General features: G+C 44.3%; 1 non-coding gene across 1 annotated transcript; it reads right to left on the reverse strand.

Moving 5' to 3' along the window:
- Nucleotides 1-6,512: 6,512 nt before the first annotated feature.
- On the reverse strand, nt 6,513-6,703 carry LOC142447383 (U2 spliceosomal RNA). Its single transcript, XR_012784111.1, has one exon. It is a non-coding gene; the product is annotated as a U2 spliceosomal RNA (small nuclear RNA).
- Nucleotides 6,704-8,747: the final 2,044 nt, after the last annotated feature.

The following is an 8,747-nucleotide window of genomic DNA, read 5'->3' on the forward strand; positions in this document are numbered from 1 at the left end:
CGTGATCACGCAGACTGGTGTGCTTCTTCCATGTGGGCTTTGTTGCTTCTGAGCTAGGTGGTCGTTTGTTTACCTTCAAGCCTTTAAGACCCCAGATGCTATATCTTTTGATAGCCGGGCACCATCAGCTTTCTTCTCCACATTTGCTTATTCTCCCACTTTATCTTCAGAAGTTGTGTCAGGAAGGTGAGCATCACAGAATGCCAATTTAACAGAAGAAAGTATTCTTGCATTGAGGGAGTACTTGAGTGGAGGCCCAATGTCCTTCTGCTACCTGAATACTAAACCTATAAATATATGCACATAGATTTATTTCCCTATCCTCATAAATATATTTGTATGTGTACATGCCTTTATTTAGACCTCTATAAATGCCCTTTATCTCCTAGTTCTTTCCTCTATTTCCTTAGACTTTCCTCTTTTCCCACTATCGTGCTCACTCTTCATTTGGGCTTCAGTAATTCCTCTTGGTTACATTACCCTTGATCACGCCCTACCAGGCCTCCTATACCCACCTCACCACCAATTTGGATCACTTGTTGTTCCCTTGTCCCCTGGGTTTGTTAACACCACTACCTTTCCCCCCACCTCCCCCTATCCCATGGCCCCCTGGAACTGTTGGTCCCGTTGTTTTCTCCTCCAGATTGTTCATCCAGCCTATCTTATTTAGATGGACCTGCGGAGATAATAACATGAACAAAAACAAGACAGAGCAAAATCAAGCAACAATATACAACAAGACAACAACAAACCAATGACCAAAAAAATAAGAACAAAATAAAAACCAGCACGAAAGAAAAGCTTGTAGTTAGTTCAAGGACTGTTTGTTGGCCTTTAGGAGTGTTTTCCAGTCCGTTGGGGCACCACCCCTGGCCCCAAAGTCCACCTTCAGCATTCCCTGGGAACCTCGCCGCTCTGTTCCCTTGCTGTTCTGGTGCACCCCCTTAGTGTTTTGCCTCAGTGTGGCGGGATCAGATCAGGTGCAATTCCAACACTGTGTCTCTGGTGTTGTCCCCTGCAGAGCTATGGGTCAGTGAGGGGCGTCATGTTTCATAGTGGGGCTGGCCATGTGGTCCTCTCTGTGGACTGGCTGTTCTAATCGGGAACATCGTCCTCAAGGCCTGGTGGGCCAGGATGTGCTCCACTCTCTCTTCCTCCCCCTTCATCTGCTCCGTGTGCTCCAATCAGATATGTCCCTCTCCTGGAGCTGCAGATTCAATGCTGTCCTTTGAAACAAATTCTTCGGGGGGGGGGGGAGAGGCAGGTGTCCACAAAGTAGTTGGGGTTGAGGCCGGCCTCTCAGACCTCTCTCCACTGGTTCCCTACTGAAGGAGGGGATTTGTATGGTCAAAACCTCTGTCCAAACACACCTCCTTGAGGATCCTATTGGGCCCTACCCTTTATATTGTATGATGCATGTTTGATTCGTGATTGGCAGGTGCAGATGCATTAAGCACTTGGCTGTTAGACAAAAGGTTGTCAGAGAGACCAAGAAATCTGCTTCTGAAAGGTCACCAACTTGTTGAGCACTCCGGAGAGTTCCATTCAACACTCAGGGGTCACCAGGAGTCAGCATTGACAGCAATCACCACCAACAGTATGCATTTCTGAGCCCAGGAAGACATTGGGCTGTAGGAAACAAGGCACCTTCCTGATTGGGGAGAACTTTTAAGCCCCCTGGCAAGGGACTGAATAGCGGTGCTATGTTTGAGCACCAAGAAGTCAACTCAGTGAATTCATAGTTATTATTGATTACACACGTACCATGAGCCAGGAGATGCCTTGGGAGGGATATCGATGTGGTCCAGGCTCTGCTGATGCCCTTGGAAGGTCTACCTCTGCCCGTTTTTCCTAAGCCAACTAGATCTGCTGGCCTGGGGTTGGGGGTGCAATGGGGGGGCTCCACAGTGTCTAGTAAATGAAATTTTCTGGAACCTTAGCTCCTTCCTGGACAGCAAGATGACCTTCACCAAGACCTACCTTCCTATTTGAGGTGCAGAACATGGATGGCAACTCTGTTTGTACAGTACAAAGAACAGCACCTTGTAATCTGGGTCTTTTTGAACAGTTGCTAATAATTTTGCACTCAATTTCCATTTAAATGGAAACATTAACCTCTGGAGCCTGGAGAGGAGCCTAAAAGGGGCTCCTAAGTGGGGTTCTTATCTCCACGGCTCAGAGTGCCCCGGGAGTAAATCCAAACTTACTGCTAAATCACTTCTCTCGGCAAATGAGGCTCTCCGTCCTGTTTGGAAAGACCCTGGCCCTCCCTCCTGTGTTCCTCACCTGCTCCAGTGTCAGGAAGTTTTTCCTGCAATCTGACCTCGACTCTGCTGGCACATGAGTAGCAGATATTTTCTTTCTTGGACAATTTTCATGGGAGATGGTAGAAATGTACTTCGTGAGTCGACAGGCAAAGCGCTAACTAATGGGAAACGAGACCCCAGAGGAGGATGGACCGAGTTAACAAAGCAGTCATTTGTCAACCAGCAACTCGGAGAAGCCAGATGATGGCGGGTGGGCTGCCAATACATCCACATACCTTCTTTCACTTTGCTTCACCAATACCCGGTGTAGCTCATTCTACAGATGAGGGTACAAGGGGACAGTTGCCACAAATCAATGACGTGTCAGTGGGGTGGGACTCCAGCACTCCTGTTCTTTGCTCTGCAATGATTAGGAAATTCCAGGAAGGAGCTGGTCAGCTTCGGAATCAAGGAATAATACTAGTACTCATTTAAACTTGAACTCTGGAGATCCCTAAATCTCCCAACTTCCTGCTTTATGATTTCAGTAAAAGTTGGCCTTTACTGACCTCGCACATGTGACAGTGAGCTCTGATGTTCTTCCAGTATCTGGCCTGGGGGCGGGGGGCAGGGGGTGGGCTGTCTCTTCTGACTCTAAATTACTTTAGTTCTTACATGTTTTATTCTTTCAATTCATTTGACTACCTGGGCTGGATCTCCCTCTTTTTTCAGATAGCAGGCCCACTCACGGAGAGAAAACAACTGCGTTGTACACATGTGAGGTGCTACGGGGCTGCTGCAGTTATCATACCTGCACAGAGGGCAGGTGGGGAACAGCAGTCCAGCTGCACATGTTTGCCAAGTTAAGGTCTCTGAGAACTTACATCCCACCGGAGGCAGCATCTTCACCCTAATTTGACCAAAGAGAATGTCTTTTGCTGCTTTGCACAATGGTCCAGGCTGACCTTGAGGCATCTATTTAAGGTCACACATTCAGGAAGTCTAGGTTGAAAGCCAGGTCAACATCCCGCTTCAGGTACACTTGCCCTTCTCTTGTCCAGTGCTCAGTCCCCGGGTGAGGCTGAGGGCTGGGAGGCTGGGAGGCTGGGAGGCTGGGAGGAAAGGGCTGCCTTGGCCTTTCTTGGTGAAGTGCAGCTTCACTGATCCCAATTTTCCAGTCACCATCCTCAGCCTCTTTCCTTTTCTGTCTCCAACAATGGAGCCACCTCTGTGCTCAGCTTCCCTGCTCTCAGGAGAATGCTCTCTCTTCTGCCATTTGCTGTCCTTGTTCCAAAAATAGTTATAATTAGAGAAGTCTGCCCGTCATTCTTTTTCCCCCTCTTGTCTTAATTTCAATTCTGTGGGTTGTATCTCTTATCATGTCTGACTGAGCTGGAGAAGCCACCGCAGACTGATTAAGTGGGATACACTTATGTATGTGGAGAAGTGTGCATATGTGCATGTGTGTGCATGCTAGTGCATGTGCACATGTAAGGTGTGCTTGTACCTGTGTAGAGGTGGTTTAAAAAGCAAGAGGAGGCAGTAAAGAGGGTGAACCAGTTATTTGTTGTGACTGCCCCACTTCCCCTCTAAGAACCCCAGACCCACAAATGAGAAGTAAGGCTCGGGTGATCATGTGTTTGCTATCTCTCTATTTGTCAGAATGAGAAGTATAGGAAAACTGATCAGTTGGTACAGCTTACATTCGCCAAAACAATAAAAGAAAGAGGTTAACTCAGTGCTTCAGAAGCCTGACTCAAATGCCAAATAAATGACCTCAACGCTTCTACTTGTACTATGAAAGAAAGCCTTATCTCTTTTAGTAACAGAACTGTTATTGTTGAAAACCAAACCCCGAGTGTTATATGCGTAGCTGATATAATGCCAGCTTAATTCTCAACCTAGAAATGTGTCTGATTTTAAAATAAGAGCACTGATTGGAAAGAAATAGGATCCTGAAACATGGAATGGGGCTAGATGGGCTGGTAACCCAGAAGATGAAGGAATTGAACCCCATAATTCCATCCAGCACTGACCCTCCCATCTGAAGAGACTAATCAACTTTCAGCCACCAGCACTGACCCTCCCATCTGAAGATACTAATCAACTTTCATTAAAACCATTATTCCCTCCCCTGCCCCCACCATATACAGGTTGTAGCATTCAGTGGATAGAGACAAGGTGGGTATTGTTACCATAATTGGCAATAGAGTCAAAGTACTAACCAGAACAGCCTGACTTGTATGGACATGCAGTGATGGCTACTTAAGCAGGATGTCCTTGGGAGTGAATTAGATGGGAAGTTAAATATTCACTGCTAAATATTCACTTGGAACAGAAAAATTCTAGATCATGTGGACAACAGTCTAACTTGGATCACAGGAGTAATGACCCCTCAGTCAACTCCCAGACTTGAGCCAGTTTACAGTCCCAGAACCCCTTAAACAAAGGCGAAGCCTGGTCCCTTTGAGTAAGGACACCCCTACACCATGAAAACTTTATACTGTGAGTCGTTCTCCTGCCCTTCCCAAAAGCGATCTGTGACTTTTCACAAATTATAATCAGACGTCTCAGGGATTAGTGGACACTGCTTTCAATTGAGAATAATCCCAGGAGACGCAAAACACTTTGAAAGCTCAACATTCAGATTGGTGGCATATGGAGTTCAAGTTGTTAATGGAGTCTTAGCTCCGATTCATCTCACAGTGGGTCCAAGGAGTCCCCAAACACACTTTAGTAATTTCCCCCATCCAAGAACGTATTATTGGAACAGACACACTCAGCAACTGACAGAATCTCCATATTGGATCCCTGGAATGTGGAATGAGGGCTATTATAATAGGAAAATCCTTGGGATTTCCAATAGGAAAGCCATTAGGCTCTGCCTTGGACAATAGTAAACCAAAAGTAATACCACATTCCTAGGGGGGCGGGTTGCAGAGATCAGCACCAGCCTTAAGGACTTGAAGATGCAGGAATTCCCACCACATTCTGTGATTCCCACCACATCCTCATCTAGCTCACCTATTTGACCTGTCCATCGCTTGTCTGACAGTTTGTAATACCGCGGTGGCTTTTGTGTTGGTGTCATGGTGAAAGCTATGTCACTGGCATCTCAAATGCCAGCAGGGTCACTCAAAGTGAACAGGACTAACATCAGACCACGAAGAAAAAATAGGCTGTTGGGTTCGAAGGAATTAACCTTTGAAAACTCTATGGATAACATCAAAACTCTATCAGGTACAGAAACTTTAATGAACAGAAGCAGAACATTGTCAGAAATAGTGCCAGAAGTTGAACTCCTGAGGTCAGGAAGGCAATCAAAATATGACTGAAGACCAGCTTCCTTCTCAAAGTAGAGTCAGCCATGAGGACCCTGATGGAGTAAGGCCTGCTCAAGTAAAGCCTTCAGAACCTTCACTTGCTGATGTGGCATGCCTTAAAATGAGAAGAGACAGCTTCAAACCTCAATTAATAATCAAAACTTGAAATATGAAAAGTATGAATCTAGGAAAATTAGAAGTCATTAAAAATGAGCCCGAAGGCTCTAATAATCAAAACTTGAAATATGAAAAGTATGAATCTAGGAAAATTAGAAGTCATTAAAAATGAGCCCAAAGGTTTGAAGATAAACAAGTGACCATCTAGCTCAGAAGCAACAAAGCCGACATGGAAGGAGCACACCAGCCTGTGTGACCATGAGGTGTCAAAGGGATGAGGTATCAGGAATCAAAGAACAAAAAAATCATATAATTGTAAATGAGGGTGAGTGCAGAGTGGAGACCCAAAGCCCATTTGGAGGCAACTGGACACCTCCTTACTGATGGGTCATGGGGAGGAGACAAGCCAGTCAGATTGCAAGGTAACAAAGATGAAACAACTTTATTTTGGGTCTTAAATGCTTCCTCCCCCCACTATCATGATCCCAATTCTACCTTACAAATCTCGCTAGACCAGAGGATATACATTGGTACAGATAAGAACTGGAAAGACAGAATCCAGGACAAATGACCCCTTTCAGGACCAGTGGTGAGAGTGGTGATACCTGGAGGGTGGAGGGAAGGTGGGGTAGAAAGAACCTCCTCCCTGGGGGGATGGACAACAGAAAATTGGGTGAAGGGAGATGTCAGACAGTGTAAGATATGACAAAATAATAATGTTGTAAATTATCAAGGGTTCATGAGGGAGGGGGAAGTGGGGAGGGAGGGGGGAAATGAGGAGCTGATTTTTTTTCTTTTCTTTTTTCCTTAAAAAAAAATTCCCTGAGGTGGTTGCCCTGTTCCTGGAAGCACTGCGATACCAGGTCAATGCATGGAGTAAATGGAGCAAGCTCCTATTCCATCTTCCTGTTCCAAAAATCCATTTAATACATTGTCCTTGGATAGAAGACGTATCAGATATTAAACTGATAAGAACAGATACTACACTTGATCTTAGCCCAAAGGCCAAGAAGCGACGAGGAGCTGATATTAAGGACTCAAGTAGAAAGCAAATGTTTGGAGAATGATGATGGAAACAAATATTCAAATGTGCTTGACACAATGGATGGATGTATGGATTGTGATAAGAATTGTATGAGCCCCCAATAAAGTGATTTTTAAAAAATGAACTTGAATGAATAAAAATAAATATTGTAGGCATTGGTACCATCTTGTATCAGAAAATTATATAGTTTACCATGTCCGCAATAAGACAATCAAGAGGAATGGCATTGCATTCATTATCAAAAGAGGCCTTTCAAGGTCAATCCTGAAGTACAATGCTGTCTGTGATAGAATTATAGCTGTCTGCTTTTAAGGAAATTCAATCAAAACAACTATTATTCATATTTATGCACCAACCACTAAAGCTAGTGACAAAGAAGTTGATGAGTTATACCAATGTTATTCAATCTAAAATTGATTAAACATGGACTCAAGCTGCATTGATAATAGGTCTGGACCAAACTAATGGCCAATGACCACCAATTCCCTAAGCTTGGAATAGCAATCATCTACTTCTCCCCCTAGGGTAGTGATTGGCAAACTTTTGAGACAGAAGAGCCAATTCTGTCCCTCAGAGCAATGTAAACATGATTCTGGAGCCATAAACATATTCTTACAAACAAATTAAATCACCACCATCTGAATGATATCCTTTTAAATTTTTACTTAAGAGCCACATGTATGTACTGAAAGAGCAGCATATAGCTCATGATCTGCAGTTTGCTGACCCCTGTGCTAGGCACTCCAATTTTAAGTTCAAGGGAGTATTTCATTTCCTTAGATCTGCTACAAGTGAGTTTAAGGTCAAGTCCAGTTTACTTAGTGAGTTTCCAAAGTGGGTACTTCTGGGGTTGTTCGTGAAGGGTGTGGTACACCTCTAAAGGACAGTCTCATGTCCCAGTTGTCTATAGCATGATGCTTGGGTCACCAAGGGTTGGGTACAAACTAGGTCAAAAGTACAAAATAGAACTGATGAAACACACAACTTTCCTCTAGTTCTTTGGGACTTCCTTCCCCCACTATCATGACCTCAGTTCTACCTTACAAGTCAGATTACACTAGAACATGCACACTGCTGCAGACAAGAGCCTGCAATACAGGGAATCCAGGATAGATAATCCCCCAGGGTCAACAATGAGAGTAGAGATACAGGAGGATTAGGCGAGTGTGTGTGTGTGGGGGGTGGGAGTGGGGGAGGAGTGGGGGATCAATCACAAGGATCAATCTATAATCTCCTCCCATGGCAACAATGGAAAAATGGGTAAAGGGGGACGGAGGAAGATGTAAGATATGAAAACAATAATCTATAACTTATCAAGGGTTCGTGAGGGAGGGTGGGGAAGGTGGGGGTGGGGTGGGGAAATGGGGAGCTGAGATCAGGGGCTCAAGTGGGAAGAGAATACTTTGAAAATGATGATGGCTGCATATGTGCAAATGTGTTTGACATACTGGAGGAATGAATGGATTGCGATTAGAGATATAAAAGCCCCCAATAAAAGTGTTTAAAATAAAAAACGATTATAGCAAAAAATATATGGCGTGTGTTTTCCTCTGGGGCTCTATGTAAGCGTTGTTAAGCATGTCATGAATGGTACATTACCCCACCAGGTTTACCCATCCTCAGAAGTATAATCAATTTCTCCAGTAGAGACATGCCCAGCCCCCTCTTCACGTGAATTCCCAGTAAGATTCACTGACTATGCTTAGAGGAATGACAACCCAGCTTTCTTGATTTCAAACCATTTCATTCCCTTTTTCTGTTCAAACATCTGCCTCTTGATCCATGTACAGATGCCTCACGAACACAATGAAGTGCTATGCAATTCCCATTCTTCTCAAAGTTGTCCATAGTTGATTATGATCCACAGTTTTATATTTTTTCATAGTCAGTAAAACACAAGTAAACATCTGTCTTGGAATGTTCTCCTTCAGTTGAGATCTATTTGACATCAACAATGATATCCCTTGTTTCATGTCCTCTTCTGAATCCAGCCTGAACTTGGGGAAATTCCTTGTC

The sequence above is a fragment of the Tenrec ecaudatus genome, chromosome 4 (genome assembly GCF_050624435.1).
Source record: "Tenrec ecaudatus isolate mTenEca1 chromosome 4, mTenEca1.hap1, whole genome shotgun sequence".
Classification (NCBI taxonomy): domain Eukaryota; kingdom Metazoa; phylum Chordata; class Mammalia; order Afrosoricida; family Tenrecidae; genus Tenrec; species Tenrec ecaudatus.